This window comes from Phyllobates terribilis, unplaced genomic scaffold (assembly GCF_046119375.1).
Source record: "Phyllobates terribilis strain yellow unplaced genomic scaffold, ASM4611937v1 Scaffold_40__1_contigs__length_11209783, whole genome shotgun sequence".
NCBI classification, from domain to species: domain Eukaryota; kingdom Metazoa; phylum Chordata; class Amphibia; order Anura; family Dendrobatidae; genus Phyllobates; species Phyllobates terribilis.
In genome coordinates, this window is record NW_027362800.1 from 9137576 (window position 1) to 9156952 (window position 19377).

The 19377-nt window shown below is 45.0% G+C and overlaps 15 non-coding genes across 15 annotated transcripts; all 15 read right to left on the bottom strand.

Moving 5' to 3' along the window:
- Positions 1–805: 805 nt before the first annotated feature.
- Positions 806–996, bottom strand: LOC141189992 (U2 spliceosomal RNA). Its single transcript, XR_012264030.1, has one exon. It is a non-coding gene; the product is annotated as a U2 spliceosomal RNA (small nuclear RNA).
- Positions 997–2115: 1119 nt separating this feature from the next.
- On the bottom strand, positions 2116–2306 carry LOC141189993 (U2 spliceosomal RNA). The gene has a single exon (XR_012264031.1). It is a non-coding gene; the product is annotated as a U2 spliceosomal RNA (small nuclear RNA).
- Positions 2307–3423: 1117 nt separating this feature from the next.
- On the bottom strand, positions 3424–3614 carry LOC141189994 (U2 spliceosomal RNA). The gene has a single exon (XR_012264032.1). It is a non-coding gene; the product is annotated as a U2 spliceosomal RNA (small nuclear RNA).
- A 1121-nt stretch (positions 3615–4735) lies between these two features.
- LOC141189996 (U2 spliceosomal RNA) lies at positions 4736–4926 on the bottom strand. Its single transcript, XR_012264034.1, has one exon. It is a non-coding gene; the product is annotated as a U2 spliceosomal RNA (small nuclear RNA).
- Positions 4927–6047: 1121 nt separating this feature from the next.
- Positions 6048–6238, bottom strand: LOC141189997 (U2 spliceosomal RNA). Its single transcript, XR_012264035.1, has one exon. It is a non-coding gene; the product is annotated as a U2 spliceosomal RNA (small nuclear RNA).
- Positions 6239–7359: 1121 nt separating this feature from the next.
- On the bottom strand, positions 7360–7550 carry LOC141189998 (U2 spliceosomal RNA). The gene has a single exon (XR_012264036.1). It is a non-coding gene; the product is annotated as a U2 spliceosomal RNA (small nuclear RNA).
- Positions 7551–8670: 1120 nt separating this feature from the next.
- Positions 8671–8861, bottom strand: LOC141189999 (U2 spliceosomal RNA). The gene has a single exon (XR_012264037.1). It is a non-coding gene; the product is annotated as a U2 spliceosomal RNA (small nuclear RNA).
- A 1121-nt stretch (positions 8862–9982) lies between these two features.
- On the bottom strand, positions 9983–10173 carry LOC141190000 (U2 spliceosomal RNA). The gene has a single exon (XR_012264038.1). It is a non-coding gene; the product is annotated as a U2 spliceosomal RNA (small nuclear RNA).
- A 1121-nt stretch (positions 10174–11294) lies between these two features.
- LOC141190001 (U2 spliceosomal RNA) lies at positions 11295–11485 on the bottom strand. The gene has a single exon (XR_012264039.1). It is a non-coding gene; the product is annotated as a U2 spliceosomal RNA (small nuclear RNA).
- Positions 11486–12605: 1120 nt separating this feature from the next.
- On the bottom strand, positions 12606–12796 carry LOC141190002 (U2 spliceosomal RNA). The gene has a single exon (XR_012264040.1). It is a non-coding gene; the product is annotated as a U2 spliceosomal RNA (small nuclear RNA).
- A 1120-nt stretch (positions 12797–13916) lies between these two features.
- On the bottom strand, positions 13917–14107 carry LOC141190003 (U2 spliceosomal RNA). Its single transcript, XR_012264041.1, has one exon. It is a non-coding gene; the product is annotated as a U2 spliceosomal RNA (small nuclear RNA).
- A 1123-nt stretch (positions 14108–15230) lies between these two features.
- LOC141190004 (U2 spliceosomal RNA) lies at positions 15231–15421 on the bottom strand. The gene has a single exon (XR_012264042.1). It is a non-coding gene; the product is annotated as a U2 spliceosomal RNA (small nuclear RNA).
- Positions 15422–16540: 1119 nt separating this feature from the next.
- On the bottom strand, positions 16541–16731 carry LOC141185584 (U2 spliceosomal RNA). The gene has a single exon (XR_012260234.1). It is a non-coding gene; the product is annotated as a U2 spliceosomal RNA (small nuclear RNA).
- A 1117-nt stretch (positions 16732–17848) lies between these two features.
- LOC141190005 (U2 spliceosomal RNA) lies at positions 17849–18039 on the bottom strand. Its single transcript, XR_012264043.1, has one exon. It is a non-coding gene; the product is annotated as a U2 spliceosomal RNA (small nuclear RNA).
- A 1118-nt stretch (positions 18040–19157) lies between these two features.
- On the bottom strand, positions 19158–19348 carry LOC141184191 (U2 spliceosomal RNA). The gene has a single exon (XR_012258970.1). It is a non-coding gene; the product is annotated as a U2 spliceosomal RNA (small nuclear RNA).
- Positions 19349–19377: the final 29 nt, after the last annotated feature.

The window sequence follows — 19377 nt, forward strand, 5'->3', positions numbered from 1 at the left end:
TTACCTCTCCTGCTGCTGCTGCTGCTGGCTGTCCAGCAGCAGACTGAAGGTGGCTGCTGCTGTGCGCAGGTATATAAAGGCTCAGAGCCTATTATGACACGCGCAGCCAGCGTTCCATTGCCACATTCCGTCTACTGCAGGCGGGATACCTGGATGGCTGAATGTCACTGAGAAGCTCACAGAGACCGCCATAAGCAACAGTTTAAAAGAATGCCACAGACTAATCAACCAAACTTTTTGGGTTGGTTTCTCTTTTATAGTCTGCAGGCATTAAATGAAAGAAGTCAGTGTTCCAGCAGAGGGAGACAACGTTTCAGAAAAGGCATTGTAGCAAACCAAAAAAGAAATTTTAAGCGCAGCAGAGTAACCAGCTCACATACCTGTTAGCTCAGGTGAGTTGAAAAGGCTGCTGTTGATAACAAGGGCATTTGCTAAATAGATGGTGTGTGTGCAACAATATACTGAAAGGTCAATTATATTGTGCAGCTTATCTCACCACCTGTAGTTATTTAGGTGAAAGCTCCAAAATGCTTGCCTAATATGTCTGTTTATCCAAAAGGAAGTATAGAGGGAGAGCTAGATAGATAGCATTGCATTACATTACATTACATGGCAATGCAATGCACAGTTGCTGAAGTTGAACCAAAATGAGCTTGTCATCTGGCTTCTGCAACTTTTAACATGAAAAATCCAATGAGGAGAAGAAAAGCAAAGCCAAAGAGTCCATCCCAAAATCCGACAAACAAGCAAAATGAACAAAAAGCATTGAATTCAATTCTTTCTGATTTTAGAAACTGCATTAAAGAAGGGGTGCACCGGTCCTGGAGATACTGCAATACCAGGTCAATGCGTGGAGTGGACAGAGCAAGCTCTTTTTCCATCTCCCTGTTCTAAAAATCCATTTAATATATGGTCCCCAGATAGGGGACGTATCAGATATTAAACTGATAAGAACAGATACTACACTTGATCTTAGCCAAAAGGCCGAGAAGCGATAACCAGAATTGGTTTCCGACTACGGTGCCACCCAAGGATTCTGAAAAGTCCATTTGTGGAGATGGCCACCTGGACTCCCGTTAAGAAGACATGCTGTCAACCTCTAGATCCCTCACATGCCTGCACTTTTCGGCTTGCTGCTGCTGCAATCCACGCGTTTTAGATCTGCATAACTCCACCTCTTTTAGCACAGTACCCTCAACCCCCGGCTGTTCCCACCCGCCTCAACACCGTTGGAAGGGAGGAGAACCAATTAAGGCGGGGGGGGGTGGAACGAGCAGCTGTCTACCCTTAGCAGGAGGGTTGCTGATTAATTACCTCTCCTGCTGCTGCTGCTGCTGGCTGTCCAGCAGCAGACTGAAGGTGGCTGCTGCTGTGCGCAGGTATATAAAGGCTCAGAGCCTATTATGACACGCGCAGCCAGCGTTCCATTGCCACATTCCGTCTACTGCAGGCGGGATACCTGGATGGCTGAATGTCACTGAGAAGCTCACAGAGACCGCCATAAGCAACAGTTTAAAAGAATGCCACAGACTAATCAACCAAACTTTTTGGGTTGGTTTCTCTTTTATAGTCTGCAGGCATTAAATGAAAGAAGTCAGTGTTCCAGCAGAGGGAGACAACGTTTCAGAAAAGGCATTGTAGCAAACCAAAAAAGAAATTTTAAGCGCAGCAGAGTAACCAGCTCACATACCTGTTAGCTCAGGTGAGTTTAAAAGGCTGCTGTTGATAACAAGGGCATTTGCTAAATAGATGGTGTGTGTGCAACAATATACTGAAAGGTCAATTATATTGTGCAGCTTATCTCACCACCTGTAGTTATTTAGGTGAAAGCTCCAAAATGCTTGCCTAATATGTCTGTTTATCCAAAAGGAAGTATAGAGGGAGAGCTAGATAGATAGCATTGCATTACATTACATTACATGGCAATGCAATGCACAGTTGCTGAAGTTGAACCAAAATGAGCTTGTCATCTGGCTTCTGCAACTTTTAACATGAAAAATCCAATGAGGAGAAGAAAAGCAAAGCCAAAGAGTCCATCCCAAAATCCGACAAACAAGCAAAATGAACAAAAAGCATTGAATTCAATTCTTTCTGATTTTAGAAACTGCATTAAAGAAGGGGTGCACCGGTCCTGGAGATACTGCAATACCAGGTCAATGCGTGGAGTGGACAGAGCAAGCTCTTTTTCCATCTCCCTGTTCTAAAAATCCATTTAATATATGGTCCCCAGATAGGGGACGTATCAGATATTAAACTGATAAGAACAGATACTACACTTGATCTTAGCCAAAAGGCCGAGAAGCGATAACCAGAATTGGTTTCCGACTACGGTGCCACCCAAGGATTCTGAAAAGTCCATTTGTGGAGATGGCCACCTGGACTCCCGTTAAGAAGACATGCTGTCAACCTCTAGATCCCTCACATGCCTGCACTTTTCGGCTTGCTGCTGCTGCAATCCACGCGTTTTAGATCTGCATAACTCCACCTCTTTTAGCACAGTACCCTCAACCCCCGGCTGTTCCCACCCGCCTCAACACCGTTGGAAGGGAGGAGAACCAATTAAGGCGGGGGGGGGGTGGAACGAGCAGCTGTCTACCCTTAGCAGGAGGGTTGCTGATTAATTACCTCTCCTGCTGCTGCTGCTGGCTGTCCAGCAGCAGACTGAAGGTGGCTGCTGCTGTGCGCAGGTATATAAAGGCTCAGAGCCTATTATGACACGCGCAGCCAGCGTTCCATTGCCACATTCCGTCTACTGCAGGCGGGATACCTGGATGGCTGAATGTCACTGAGAAGCTCACAGAGACCGCCATAAGCAACAGTTTAAAAGAATGCCACAGACTAATCAACCAAACTTTTTGGGTTGGTTTCTCTTTTATAGTCTGCAGGCATTAAATGAAAGAAGTCAGTGTTCCAGCAGAGGGAGACAACGTTTCAGAAAAGGCATTGTAGCAAACCAAAAAAGAAATTTTAAGCGCAGCAGAGTAACCAGCTCACATACCTGTTAGCTCAGGTGAGTTTAAAAGGCTGCTGTTGATAACAAGGGCATTTGCTAAATAGATGGTGTGTGTGCAACAATATACTGAAAGGTCAATTATATTGTGCAGCTTATCTCACCACCTGTAGTTATTTAGGTGAAAGCTCCAAAATGCTTGCCTAATATGTCTGTTTATCCAAAAGGAAGTATAGAGGGAGAGCTAGATAGATAGCATTGCATTACATTACATTACATGGCAATGCAATGCACAGTTGCTGAAGTTGAACCAAAATGAGCTTGTCATCTGGCTTCTGCAACTTTTAACATGAAAAATCCAATGAGGAGAAGAAAAGCAAAGCCAAAGAGTCCATCCCAAAATCCGACAAACAAGCAAAATGAACAAAAAGCATTGAATTCAATTCTTTCTGATTTTAGAAACTGCATTAAAGAAGGGGTGCACCGGTCCTGGAGATACTGCAATACCAGGTCAATGCGTGGAGTGGACAGAGCAAGCTCTTTTTCCATCTCCCTGTTCTAAAAATCCATTTAATATATGGTCCCCAGATAGGGGACGTATCAGATATTAAACTGATAAGAACAGATACTACACTTGATCTTAGCCAAAAGGCCGAGAAGCGATAACCAGAATTGGTTTCCGACTACGGTGCCACCCAAGGATTCTGAAAAGTCCATTTGTGGAGATGGCCACCTGGACTCCCGTTAAGAAGACATGCTGTCAACCTCTAGATCCCTCACATGCCTGCACTTTTCGGCTTGCTGCTGCTGCAATCCACGCGTTTTAGATCTGCATAACTCCACCTCTTTTAGCACAGTACCCTCAACCCCCGGCTGTTCCCACCCGCCTCAACACCGTTGGAAGGGAGGAGAACCAATTAAGGCGGGGGGGGGGGTGGAACGAGCAGCTGTCTACCCTTAGCAGGAGGGTTGCTGATTAATTACCTCTCCTGCTGCTGCTGCTGCTGGCTGTCCAGCAGCAGACTGAAGGTGGCTGCTGCTGTGCGCAGGTATATAAAGGCTCAGAGCCTATTATGACACGCGCAGCCAGCGTTCCATTGCCACATTCCGTCTACTGCAGGCGGGATACCTGGATGGCTGAATGTCACTGAGAAGCTCACAGAGACCGCCATAACCAACAGTTTAAAAGAATGCCACAGACTAATCAAAAAAACTTTTTGGGTTGGTTTCTCTTTTATAGTCTGCAGGCATTAAATGAAAGAAGTCAGTGTTCCAGCAGAGGGAGACAACGTTTCAGAAAAGGCATTGTAGCAAACCAAAAAAGAAATTTTAAGCGCAGCAGAGTAACCAGCTCACATACCTGTTAGCTCAGGTGAGTTTAAAAGGCTGCTGTTGATAACAAGGGCATTTGCTAAATAGATGGTGTGTGTGCAACAATATACTGAAAGGTCAATTATATTGTGCAGCTTATCTCACCACCTGTAGTTATTTAGGTGAAAGCTCCAAAATGCTTGCCTAATATGTCTGTTTATCCAAAAGGAAGTATAGAGGGAGAGCTAGATAGATAGCATTGCATTACATTACATTACATGGCAATGCAATGCACAGTTGCTGAAGTTGAACCAAAATGAGCTTGTCATCTGGCTTCTGCAACTTTTAACATGAAAAATCCAATGAGGAGAAGAAAAGCAAAGCCAAAGAGTCCATCCCAAAATCCGACAAACAAGCAAAATGAACAAAAAGCATTGAATTCAATTCTTTCTGATTTTAGAAACTGCATTAAAGAAGGGGTGCACCGGTCCTGGAGATACTGCAATACCAGGTCAATGCGTGGAGTGGACAGAGCAAGCTCTTTTTCCATCTCCCTGTTCTAAAAATCCATTTAATATATGGTCCCCAGATAGGGGACGTATCAGATATTAAACTGATAAGAACAGATACTACACTTGATCTTAGCCAAAAGGCCGAGAAGCGATAACCAGAATTGGTTTCCGACTACGGTGCCACCCAAGGATTCTGAAAAGTCCATTTGTGGAGATGGCCACCTGGACTCCCGTTAAGAAGACATGCTGTCAACCTCTAGATCCCTCACATGCCTGCACTTTTCGGCTTGCTGCTGCTGCAATCCACGCGTTTTAGATCTGCATAACTCCACCTCTTTTAGCACAGTACCCTCAACCCCCGGCTGTTCCCACCCGCCTCAACACCGTTGGAAGGGAGGAGAACCAATTAAGGCGGGGGGGGGGGTGGAACGAGCAGCTGTCTACCCTTAGCAGGAGGGTTGCTGATTAATTACCTCTCCTGCTGCTGCTGCTGCTGGCTGTCCAGCAGCAGACTGAAGGTGGCTGCTGCTGTGCGCAGGTATATAAAGGCTCAGAGCCTATTATGACACGCGCAGCCAGCGTTCCATTGCCACATTCCGTCTACTGCAGGCGGGATACCTGGATGGCTGAATGTCACTGAGAAGCTCACAGAGACCGCCATAAGCAACAGTTTAAAAGAATGCCACAGACTAATCAACCAAACTTTTTGGGTTGGTTTCTCTTTTATAGTCTGCAGGCATTAAATGAAAGAAGTCAGTGTTCCAGCAGAGGGAGACAACGTTTCAGAAAAGGCATTGTAGCAAACCAAAAAAGAAATTTTAAGCGCAGCAGAGTAACCAGCTCACATACCTGTTAGCTCAGGTGAGTTTAAAAGGCTGCTGTTGATAACAAGGGCATTTGCTAAATAGATGGTGTGTGTGCAACAATATACTGAAAGGTCAATTATATTGTGCAGCTTATCTCACCACCTGTAGTTATTTAGGTGAAAGCTCCAAAATGCTTGCCTAATATGTCTGTTTATCCAAAAGGAAGTATAGAGGGAGAGCTAGATAGATAGCATTGCATTACATTACATTACATGGCAATGCAATGCACAGTTGCTGAAGTTGAACCAAAATGAGCTTGTCATCTGGCTTCTGCAACTTTTAACATGAAAAATCCAATGAGGAGAAGAAAAGCAAAGCCAAAGAGTCCATCCCAAAATCCGACAAACAAGCAAAATGAACAAAAAGCATTGAATTCAATTCTTTCTGATTTTAGAAACTGCATTAAAGAAGGGGTGCACCGGTCCTGGAGATACTGCAATACCAGGTCAATGCGTGGAGTGGACAGAGCAAGCTCTTTTTCCATCTCCCTGTTCTAAAAATCCATTTAATATATGGTCCCCAGATAGGGGACGTATCAGATATTAAACTGATAAGAACAGATACTACACTTGATCTTAGCCAAAAGGCCGAGAAGCGATAACCAGAATTGGTTTCCGACTACGGTGCCACCCAAGGATTCTGAAAAGTCCATTTGTGGAGATGGCCACCTGGACTCCCGTTAAGAAGACATGCTGTCAACCTCTAGATCCCTCACATGCCTGCACTTTTCGGCTTGCTGCTGCTGCAATCCACGCGTTTTAGATCTGCATAACTCCACCTCTTTTAGCACAGTACCCTCAACCCCCGGCTGTTCCCACCCGCCTCAACACCGTTGGAAGGGAGGAGAACCAATTAAGGCGGGGGGGGGGGTGGAACGAGCAGCTGTCTACCCTTAGCAGGAGGGTTGCTGATTAATTACCTCTCCTGCTGCTGCTGCTGCTGGCTGTCCAGCAGCAGACTGAAGGTGGCTGCTGCTGTGCGCAGGTATATAAAGGCTCAGAGCCTATTATGACACGCGCAGCCAGCGTTCCATTGCCACATTCCGTCTACTGCAGGCGGGATACCTGGATGGCTGAATGTCACTGAGAAGCTCACAGAGACCGCCATAAGCAACAGTTTAAAAGAATGCCACTGACTAATCAACCAAACTTTTTGGGTTGGTTTCTCTTTTATAGTCTGCAGGCATTAAATGAAAGAAGTCAGTGTTCCAGCAGAGGGAGACAACGTTTCAGAAAAGGCATTGTAGCAAACCAAAAAAGAAATTTTAAGCGCAGCAGAGTAACCAGCTCACATACCTGTTAGCTCAGGTGAGTTTAAAAGGCTGCTGTTGATAACAAGGGCATTTGCTAAATAGATGGTGTGTGTGCAACAATATACTGAAAGGTCAATTATATTGTGCAGCTTATCTCACCACCTGTAGTTATTTAGGTGAAAGCTCCAAAATGCTTGCCTAATATGTCTGTTTATCCAAAAGGAAGTATAGAGGGAGAGCTAGATTGATAGCATTGCATTACATTACATTACATGGCAATGCAATGCACAGTTGCTGAAGTTGAACCAAAATGAGCTTGTCATCTGGCTTCTGCAACTTTTAACATGAAAAATCCAATGAGGAGAAGAAAAGCAAAGCCAAAGAGTCCATCCCAAAATCCGACAAACAAGCAAAATGAACAAAAAGCATTGAATTCAATTCTTTCTGATTTTAGAAACTGCATTAAAGAAGGGGTGCACCGGTCCTGGAGATACTGCAATACCAGGTCAATGCGTGGAGTGGACAGAGCAAGCTCTTTTTCCATCTCCCTGTTCTAAAAATCCATTTAATATATGGTCCCCAGATAGGGGACGTATCAGATATTAAACTGATAAGAACAGATACTACACTTGATCTTAGCCAAAAGGCCGAGAAGCGATAACCAGAATTGGCTTCCGACTACGGTGCCACCCAAGGATTCTGAAAAGTCCATTTGTGGAGATGGCCACCTGGACTCCCGTTAAGAAGACATGCTGTCAACCTCTAGATCCCTCACATGCCTGCACTTTTCGGCTTGCTGCTGCTGCAATCCACGCGTTTTAGATCTGCATAACTCCACCTCTTTTAGCACAGTACCCTCAACCCCCGGCTGTTCCCACCCGCCTCAACACCGTTGGAAGGGAGGAGAACCAATTAAGGCGGGGGGGGGGTGGAACGAGCAGCTGTCTACCCTTAGCAGGAGGGTTGCTGATTAATTACCTCTCCTGCTGCTGCTGCTGCTGGCTGTCCAGCAGCAGACTGAAGGTGGCTGCTGCTGTGCGCAGGTATATAAAGGCTCAGAGCCTATTATGACACGCGCAGCCAGCGTTCCATTGCCACATTCCGTCTACTGCAGGCGGGATACCTGGATGGCTGAATGTCACTGAGAAGCTCACAGAGACCGCCATAAGCAACAGTTTAAAAGAATGCCACAGACTAATCAACCAAACTTTTTGGGTTGGTTTCTCTTTTATAGTCTGTAGGCATTAAATGAAAGAAGTCAGTGTTCCAGCAGAGGGAGACAACGTTTCAGAAAAGGCATTGTAGCAAACCAAAAAAGAAATTTTAAGCGCAGCAGAGTAACCAGCTCACATACCTGTTAGCTCAGGTGAGTTTAAAAGGCTGCTGTTGATAACAAGGGCATTTGCTAAATAGATGGTGTGTGTGCAACAATATACTGAAAGGTCAATTATATTGTGCAGCTTATCTCACCACCTGTAGTTATTTAGGTGAAAGCTCCAAAATGCTTGCCTAATATGTCTGTTTATCCAAAAGGAAGTATAGAGGGAGAGCTAGATAGATAGCATTGCATTACATTACATTACATGGCAATGCAATGCACAGTTGCTGAAGTTGAACCAAAATGAGCTTGTCATCTGGCTTCTGCAACTTTTAACATGAAAAATCCAATGAGGAGAAGAAAAGCAAAGCCAAAGAGTCCATCCCAAAATCCGACAAACAAGCAAAATGAACAAAAAGCATTGAATTCAATTCTTTCTGATTTTAGAAACTGCATTAAAGAAGGGGTGCACCGGTCCTGGAGATACTGCAATACCAGGTCAATGCGTGGAGTGGACAGAGCAAGCTCTTTTTCCATCTCCCTGTTCTAAAAATCCATTTAATATATGGTCCCCAGATAGGGGACGTATCAGATATTAAACTGATAAGAACAGATACTACACTTGATCTTAGCCAAAAGGCCGAGAAGCGATAACCAGAATTGGTTTCCGACTACGGTGCCACCCAAGGATTCTGAAAAGTCCATTTGTGGAGATGGCCACCTGGACTCCCGTTAAGAAGACATGCTGTCAACCTCTAGATCCCTCACATGCCTGCACTTTTCGGCTTGCTGCTGCTGCAATCCACGCGTTTTAGATCTGCATAACTCCACCTCTTTTAGCACAGTACCCTCAACCCCCGGCTGTTCCCACCCGCCTCAACACCGTTGGAAGGGAGGAGAACCAATTAAGGCGGGGGGGGGGGTGGAACGAGCAGCTGTCTACCCTTAGCAGGAGGGTTGCTGATTAATTACCTCTCCTGCTGCTGCTGCTGCTGGCTGTCCAGCAGCAGACTGAAGGTGGCTGCTGCTGTGCGCAGGTATATAAAGGCTCAGAGCCTATTATGACACGCGCAGCCAGCGTTCCATTGCCACATTCCGTCTACTGCAGGCGGGATACCTGGATGGCTGAATGTCACTGAGAAGCTCACAGAGACCGCCATAAGCAACAGTTTAAAAGAATGCCACTGACTAATCAACCAAACTTTTTGGGTTGGTTTCTCTTTTATAGTCTGCAGGCATTAAATGAAAGAAGTCAGTGTTCCAGCAGAGGGAGACAACGTTTCAGAAAAGGCATTGTAGCAAACCAAAAAAGAAATTTTAAGCGCAGCAGAGTAACCAGCTCACATACCTGTTAGCTCAGGTGAGTTTAAAAGGCTGCTGTTGATAACAAGGGCATTTGCTAAATAGATGGTGTGTGTGCAACAATATACTGAAAGGTCAATTATATTGTGCAGCTTATCTCACCACCTGTAGTTATTTAGGTGAAAGCTCCAAAATGCTTGCCTAATATGTCTGTTTATCCAAAAGGAAGTATAGAGGGAGAGCTAGATAGATAGCATTGCATTACATTACATTACATGGCAATGCAATGCACAGTTGCTGAAGTTGAACCAAAATGAGCTTGTCATCTGGCTTCTGCAACTTTTAACATGAAAAATCCAATGAGGAGAAGAAAAGCAAAGCCAAAGAGTCCATCCCAAAATCCGACAAACAAGCAAAATGAACAAAAAGCATTGAATTCAATTCTTTCTGATTTTAGAAACTGCATTAAAGAAGGGGTGCACCGGTCCTGGAGATACTGCAATACCAGGTCAATGCGTGGAGTGGACAGAGCAAGCTCTTTTTCCATCTCCCTGTTCTAAAAATCCATTTAATATATGGTCCCCAGATAGGGGACGTATCAGATATTAAACTGATAAGAACAGATACTACACTTGATCTTAGCCAAAAGGCCGAGAAGCGATAACCAGAATTGGTTTCCGACTACGGTGCCACCCAAGGATTCTGAAAAGTCCATTTGTGGAGATGGCCACCTGGACTCCCGTTAAGAAGACATGCTGTCAACCTCTAGATCCCTCACATGCCTGCACTTTTCGGCTTGCTGCTGCTGCAATCCACGCGTTTTAGATCTGCATAACTCCACCTCTTTTAGCACAGTACCCTCAACCCCCGGCTGTTCCCACCCGCCTCAACACCGTTGGAAGGGAGGAGAACCAATTAAGGCGGGGGGGGGGGTGGAACGAGCAGCTGTCTACCCTTAGCAGGAGGGTTGCTGATTAATTACCTCTCCTGCTGCTGCTGCTGCTGGCTGTCCAGCAGCAGACTGAAGGTGGCTGCTGCTGTGCGCAGGTATATAAAGGCTCAGACCCTATTATGACACGCGCAGCCAGCGTTCCATTGCCACATTCCGTCTACTGCAGGCGGGATACCTGGATGGCTGAATGTCACTGAGAAGCTCACAGAGACCGCCATAAGCAACAGTTTAAAAGAATGCCACAGACTAATCAACCAAACTTTTTGGGTTGGTTTCTCTTTTATAGTCTGCAGGCATTAAATGAAAGAAGTCAGTGTTCCAGCAGAGGGAGACAACGTTTCAGAAAAGGCATTGTAGCAAACCAAAAAAGAAATTTTAAGCGCAGCAGAGTAACCAGCTCACATACCTGTTAGCTCAGGTGAGTTTAAAAGGCTGCTGTTGATAACAAGGGCATTTGCTAAATAGATGGTGTGTGTGCAACAATATACTGAAAGGTCAATTATATTGTGCAGCTTATCTCACCACCTGTAGTTATTTAGGTGAAAGCTCCAAAATGCTTGCCTAATATGTCTGTTTATCCAAAAGGAAGTATAGAGGGAGAGCTAGATAGATAGCATTGCATTACATTACATTACATGGCAATGCAATGCACAGTTGCTGAAGTTGAACCAAAATGAGCTTGTCATCTGGCTTCTGCAACTTTTAACATGAAAAATCCAATGAGGAGAAGAAAAGCAAAGCCAAAGAGTCCATCCCAAAATCCGACAAACAAGCAAAATGAACAAAAAGCATTGAATTCAATTCTTTCTGATTTTAGAAACTGCATTAAAGAAGGGGTGCACCGGTCCTGGAGATACTGCAATACCAGGTCAATGCGTGGAGTGGACAGAGCAAGCTCTTTTTCCATCTCCCTGTTCTAAAAATCCATTTAATATATGGTCCCCAGATAGGGGACGTATCAGATATTAAACTGATAAGAACAGATACTACACTTGATCTTAGCCAAAAGGCCGAGAAGCGATAACCAGAATTGGTTTCCGACTACGGTGCCACCCAAGGATTCTGAAAAGTCCATTTGTGGAGATGGCCACCTGGACTCCCGTTAAGAAGACATGCTGTCAACCTCTAGATCCCTCACATGCCTGCACTTTTCGGCTTGCTGCTGCTGCAATCCACGCGTTTTAGATCTGCATAACTCCACCTCTTTTAGCACAGTACCCTCAACCCCCGGCTGTTCCCACCCGCCTCAACACCGTTGGAAGGGAGGAGAACCAATTAAGGCGGGGGGGGGGTGGAACGAGCAGCTGTCTACCCTTAGCAGGAGGGTTGCTGATTAATTACCTCTCCTGCTGCTGCTGCTGCTGGCTGTCCAGCAGCAGACTGAAGGTGGCTGCTGCTGTGCGCAGGTATATAAAGGCTCAGAGCCTATTATGACACGCGCAGCCAGCGTTCCATTGCCACATTCCGTCTACTGCAGGCGGGATACCTGGATGGCTGAATGTCACTGAGAAGCTCACAGAGACCGCCATAACCAACAGTTTAAAAGAATGCCACAGACTAATCAACCAAACTTTTTGGGTTGGTTTCTCTTTTATAGTCTGCAGGCATTAAATGAAAGAAGTCAGTGTTCCAGCAGAGGGAGACAACGTTTCAGAAAAGGCATTGTAGCAAACCAAAAAAGAAATTTTAAGCGCAGCAGAGTAACCAGCTCACATACCTGTTAGCTCAGGTGAGTTTAAAAGGCTGCTGTTGATAACAAGGGCATTTGCTAAATAGATGGTGTGTGTGCAACAATATACTGAAAGGTCAATTATATTGTGCAGCTTATCTCACCACCTGTAGTTATTTAGGTGAAAGCTCCAAAATGCTTGCCTAATATGTCTGTTTATCCAAAAGGAAGTATAGAGGGAGAGCTAGATTGATAGCATTGCATTACATTACATTACATGGCAATGCAATGCACAGTTGCTGAAGTTGAACCAAAATGAGCTTGTCATCTGGCTTCTGCAACTTTTAACATGAAAAATCCAATGAGGAGAAGAAAAGCAAAGCCAAAGAGTCCATCCCAAAATCCGACAAACAAGCAAAATGAACAAAAAGCATTGAATTCAATTCTTTCTGATTTTAGAAACTGCATTAAAGAAGGGGTGCACCGGTCCTGGAGATACTGCAATACCAGGTCAATGCGTGGAGTGGACAGAGCAAGCTCTTTTTCCATCTCCCTGTTCTAAAAATCCATTTAATATATGGTCCCCAGATAGGGGACGTATCAGATATTAAACTGATAAGAACAGATACTACACTTGATCTTAGCCAAAAGGCCGAGAAGCGATAACCAGAATTGGCTTCCGACTACGGTGCCACCCAAGGATTCTGAAAAGTCCATTTGTGGAGATGGCCACCTGGACTCCCGTTAAGAAGACATGCTGTCAACCTCTAGATCCCTCACATGCCTGCACTTTTCGGCTTGCTGCTGCTGCAATCCACGCGTTTTAGATCTGCATAACTCCACCTCTTTTAGCACAGTACCCTCAACCCCCGGCTGTTCCCACCCGCCTCAACACCGTTGGAAGGGAGGAGAACCAATTAAGGCGGGGGGGGGGTGGAACGAGCAGCTGTCTACCCTTAGCAGGAGGGTTGCTGATTAATTACCTCTCCTGCTGCTGCTGCTGCTGGCTGTCCAGCAGCAGACTGAAGGTGGCTGCTGCTGTGCGCAGGTATATAAAGGCTCAGAGCCTATTATGACACGTGCAGCCAGCGTTCCATTGCCACATTCCGTCTACTGCAGGCGGGATACCTGGATGGCTGAATGTCACTGAGAAGCTCACAGAGACCGCCATAAGCAACAGTTTAAAAGAATGCCACAGACTAATCAACCAAACTTTTTGGGTTGGTTTCTCTTTTATAGTCTGTAGGCATTAAATGAAAGAAGTCAGTGTTCCAGCAGAGGGAGACAACGTTTCAGAAAAGGCATTGTAGCAAACCAAAAAAGAAATTTTAAGCGCAGCAGAGTAACCAGCTCACATACCTGTTAGCTCAGGTGAGTTTAAAAGGCTGCTGTTGATAACAAGGGCATTTGCTAAATAGATGGTGTGTGTGCAACAATATACTGAAAGGTCAATTATATTGTGCAGCTTATCTCACCACCTGTAGTTATTTAGGTGAAAGCTCCAAAATGCTTGCCTAATATGTCTGTTTATCCAAAAGGAAGTATAGAGGGAGAGCTAGATAGATAGCATTGCATTACATTACATTACATGGCAATGCAATGCACAGTTGCTGAAGTTGAACCAAAATGAGCTTGTCATCTGGCTTCTGCAACTTTTAACATGAAAAATCCAATGAGGAGAAGAAAAGCAAAGCCAAAGAGTCCATCCCAAAATCCGACAAACAAGCAAAATGAACAAAAAGCATTGAATTCAATTCTTTCTGATTTTAGAAACTGCATTAAAGAAGGGGTGCACCGGTCCTGGAGATACTGCAATACCAGGTCAATGCGTGGAGTGGACAGAGCAAGCTCTTTTTCCATCTCCCTGTTCTAAAAATCCATTTAATATATGGTCCCCAGATAGGGGACGTATCAGATATTAAACTGATAAGAACAGATACTACACTTGATCTTAGCCAAAAGGCCGAGAAGCGATAACCAGAATTGGTTTCCGACTACGGTGCCACCCAAGGATTCTGAAAAGTCCATTTGTGGAGATGGCCACCTGGACTCCCGTTAAGAAGACATGCTGTCAACCTCTAGATCCCTCACATGCCTGCACTTTTCGGCTTGCTGCTGCTGCAATCCACGCGTTTTAGATCTGCATAACTCCACCTCTTTTAGCACAGTACCCTCAACCCCCGGCTGTTCCCACCCGCCTCAACACCGTTGGAAGGGAGGAGAACCAATTAAGGCGGGGGGGGGGGGGTGGAACGAGCAGCTGTCTACCCTTAGCAGGAGGGTTGCTGATTAATTACCTCTCCTGCTGCTGCTGCTGCTGGCTGTCCAGCAGCAGACTGAAGGTGGCTGCTGCTGTGCGCAGGTATATAAAGGCTCAGAGCCTATTATGACACGCGCAGCCAGCGTTCCATTGCCACATTCCGTCTACTGCAGGCGGGATACCTGGATGGCTGAATGTCACTGAGAAGCTCACAGAGACCGCCATAAGCAACAGTTTAAAAGAATGCCACAGACTAATCAACCAAACTTTTTGGGTTGGTTTCTCTTTTATAGTCTGCAGGCATTAAATGAAAGAAGTCAGTGTTCCAGCAGAGGGAGACAACGTTTCAGAAAAGGCATTGTAGCAAACCAAAAAAGAAATTTTAAGCGCAGCAGAGTAACCAGCTCACATACCTGTTAGCTCAGGTGAGTTTAAAAGGCTGCTGTTGATAACAAGGGCATTTGCTAAATAGATGGTGTGTGTGCAACAATATACTGAAAGGTCAATTATATTGTGCAGCTTATCTCACCACCTGTAGTTATTTAGGTGAAAGCTCCAAAATGCTTGCCTAATATGTCTGTTTATCCAAAAGGAAGTATAGAGGGAGAGCTAGATAGATAGCATTGCATTACATTACATTACATGGCAATGCAATGCACAGTTGCTGAAGTTGAACCAAAATGAGCTTGTCATCTGGCTTCTGCAACTTTTAACATGAAAAATCCAATGAGGAGAAGAAAAGCAAAGCCAAAGAGTCCATCCCAAAATCCGACAAACAAGCAAAATGAACAAAAAGCATTGAATTCAATTCTTTCTGATTTTAGAAACTGCATTAAAGAAGGGGTGCACCGGTCCTGGAGATACTGCAATACCAGGTCAATGCGTGGAGTGGACAGAGCAAGCTCTTTTTCCATCTCCCTGTTCTAAAAATCCATTTAATATATGGTCCCCAGATAGGGGACGTATCAGATATTAAACTGATAAGAACAGATACTACACTTGATCTTAGCCAAAAGGCCGAGAAGCGATAACCAGAATTGGTTTCCGACTACGGTGCCACCCAAGGATTCTGAAAAGTCCATTTGTGGAGATGGCCACCTGGACTCCCGTTAAGAAGACATGCTGTCAACCTCTAGATCCCTCACATGCCTGCACTTTTCGGCTTGCTGCTGCTGCAATCCACGCGTTTTAGATCTGCATAACTCCACCTCTTTTAGCACAGTACCCTCAACCCCCGGCTGTTCCCACCCGCCTCAACACCGTTGGAAGGGAGGAGAACCAATTAAGGCGGGGGGGGGTGGAACGAGCAGCTGTCTACCCTTAGCAGGAGGGTTGCTGATTAATTACCTCTCCTGCTGCTGCTGCTGCTGGCTGTCCAGCAGCAGACTGAAGGTGGCTGCTGCTGTGCGCAGGTATATAAAGGCTCAGAGCCTATTATGACACGCGCAGCCAGCGTTCCATTGCCACATTCCGTCTACTGCAGGCGGGATACCTGGATGGCTGAATGTCACTGAGAAGCTCACAGAGACCGCCATAAGCAACAGTTTAAAAGAATGCCACAGACTAATCAACCAAACTTTTTGGGTTGGTTTCTCTTTTATAGTCTGCAGGCATTAAATGAAAGAAGTCAGTGTTCCAGCAGAGGGAGACAACGTTTCAGAAAAGGCATTGTAGCAAACCAAAAAAGAAATTTTAAGCGCAGCAGAGTAACCAGCTCTCATACCTGTTAGCTCAGGTGAGTTTAAAAGGCTGCTGTTGATAACAAGGGCATTTGCTAAATAGATGGTGTGTGTGCAACAATATACTGAAAGGTCAATTATATTGTGCAGCTTATCTCACCACCTGTAGTTATTTAGGTGAAAGCTCCAAAATGCTTGCCTAATATGTCTGTTTATCCAAAAGGAAGTATAGAGGGAGAGCTAGATAGATAGCATTGCATTACATTACATTACATGGCAATGCAATGCACAGTTGCTGAAGTTGAACCAAAATGAGCTTGTCATCTGGCTTCTGCAACTTTTAACATGAAAAATCCAATGAGGAGAAGAAAAGCAAAGCCAAAGAGTCCATCCCAAAATCCGACAAACAAGCAAAATGAACAAAAAGCATTGAATTCAATTCTTTCTGATTTTAGAAACTGCATTAAAGAAGGGGTGCACCGGTCCTGGAGATACTGCAATAAAAGGTCAATGCGTGGAGTGGACAGAGCAAGCTCTTTTTCCATCTCCCTGTTCTAAAAATCCTTTTAATATATGGTCCCCAGATAGGGGACGTATCAGATATTAAACTGATAAGAACAGATACTACACTTGATCTTAGCCAAAAGGCCGAGAAGCGATAACCAGAATTGGTTTCCGACTACGGTGCCACCCAAGGATTCTGAAAAGTCCATTTGTGGAGATGGCCACCTGGACTCCCGTTAAGAAGACATGCTGTCAACCTCTAGATCCCTCACATGCCTGCACTTTTCGGCTTGCTGCTGCTGCAATCCACGCGTTTTAGATCTGCATAACTCCACCTCTTTTAGCACAGTACCCTCAACCCCCGGCTGTTCCCACCCGCCTCAACACCGTTGGAAGGGAGGAGAACCAATTAAGGCGGGGGGGGGGGGGTGGAACGAGCAGCTGTCTACCCTTAGCAGGAGGGTTGCTGATTAATTACCTCTCCTGCTGCTGCTGGCTGTCCAGCAGCAGACTGAAGGTGGCTGCTGCTGTGCGCAGGTATATAAAGGCTCAGAGCCTATTATGACACGCGCAGCCAGCGTTCCATTGCCACATTCCGTCTACTGCAGGCGGGATACCTGGATGGCTGAATGTCACTGAGAAGCTCACAGAGACCGCCATAAGCAACAGTTTAAAAGAATGCCACAGACTAATCAACCAAACTTTTTGGGTTGGTTTCTCTTTTATAGTCTGCAGGCATTAAATGAAAGAAGTCAGTGTTCCAGCAGAGGGAGACAACGTTTCAGAAAAGGCATTGTAGCAAACCAAAAAAGAAATTTTAAGCGCAGCAGAGTAACCAGCTCACATACCTGTTAGCTCAGGTGAGTTTAAAAGGCTGCTGTTGATAACAAGGGCATTTGCTAAATAGATGGTGTGTGTGCAACAATATACTGAAAGGTCAATTATATTGTGCAGCTTATCTCACCACCTGTAGTTATTTAGGTGAAAGCTCCAAAATGCTTGCCTAATATGTCTGTTTATCCAAAAGGAAGTATAGAGGGAGAGCTAGATAGATAGCATTGCATTACATTACATTACATGGCAATGCAATGCACAGTTGCTGAAGTTGAACCAAAATGAGCTTGTCATCTGGCTTCTGCAACTTTTAACATGAAAAATCCAATGAGGAGAAGAAAAGCAAAGCCAAAGAGTCCATCCCAAAATCCGACAAACAAGCAAAATGAACAAAAAGCATTGAATTCAATTCTTTCTGATTTTAGAAACTGCATTAAAGAAGGGGTGCACCGGTCCTGGAGATACTGCAATACCAGGTCAATGCGTGGAGTGGACAGAGCAAGCTCTTTTTCCATCTCCCTGTTCTAAAAATCCATTTAATATATGGTCCCCAGATAGGGGACGTATCAGATATTAAACTGATAAGAACAGATACTACACTTGATCTTAGCCAAAAGGCCGAGAAGCGATAACCAGAATTGGTTTCCGACTACTGTGCCACCCAAGGATTCTGAAAAGTCCATTTGTGGAGATGGCCACCTGGACTCCCGTTAAGAAGACATGCTGTCAACCTCTAGATCCCTCACATGCCTGCACTTTTCGGCTTGCTGCTGCTGCAATCCACGCGTTTTAGATCTGCATAATTCCACCTCTTTTAGCACAGTACCCTCAACCCCCGGCTGTTCCCACCCGCCTCAACACCGTTGGAAGGGAGGAGAACCAATTAAGGCGGGGGGGGTGGAACGAGCAGCTGTCTACCCTTAGCAGGAGGGTTGCTGATTAATTACCTCTCCTGGTGCTGCTGCTGCTGGCTGTCCAGCAGCAGACTGAAGGTGGCTGCTGCTGTGCGCAGGTATATAAAGGCTCAGAGCCTATTATGACACGCGCAGCCAGCGTTCCATTGCCACATTCCGTCTACTGCAGGCGGGATACCTGGATGGCTGAATGTCACTGAGAAGCTCACAGAGACCGCCATAAGCAACAGTTTAAAAGAATGCCACAGACTAATCAACCAAACTTTTTGGGTTGGTTTCTCTTTTATAGTCTGCAGGCATTAAATGAAAGAAGTCAGTGTTCCAGCAGAGGGAGACAACGTTTCAGAAAAGGCATTGTAGCAAACCAAAAAAGAAATTTTAAGCGCAGCAGAGTAACCAGCTCACATACCTGTTAGCTCAGGTGAGTTTAAAAGGCTGCTGTTGATAACAAGGGCATTTGCTAAATAGATGGTGTGTGTGCAACAATATACTGAAAGGTCAATTATATTGTGCAGCTTATCTCACCACCTGTAGTTATTTAGGTGAAAGCTCCAAAATGCTTGCCTAATATGTCTGTTTATCCAAAAGGAAGTATAGAGGGAGAGCTAGATAGATAGCATTGCATTACATTACATTACATGGCAATGCAATGCACAGTTGCTGAAGTTGAACCAAAATGAGCTTGTCATCTGGCTTCTGCAACTTTTAACATGAAAAATCCAATGAGGAGAAGAAAAGCAAAGCCAAAGAGTCCATCCCAAAATCCGACAAACAAGCAAAATGAACAAAAAGCATTGAATTCAATTCTTTCTGATTTTAGAAACTGCATTAAAGAAGGGGTGCACCGGTCCTGGAGATACTGCAATACCAGGTCAATGCGTGGAGTGGACAGAGCAAGCTCTTTTTCCATCTCCCTGTTCTAAAAATCCATTTAATATATGGTCCCCAGATAGGGGACGTATCAGATTTTAAACTGATAAGAACAGATACTACACTTGATCTTAGCCAAAAGGCCGAGAAGCGATAACCAGAATTGGTTTCCGACTACGGTGCC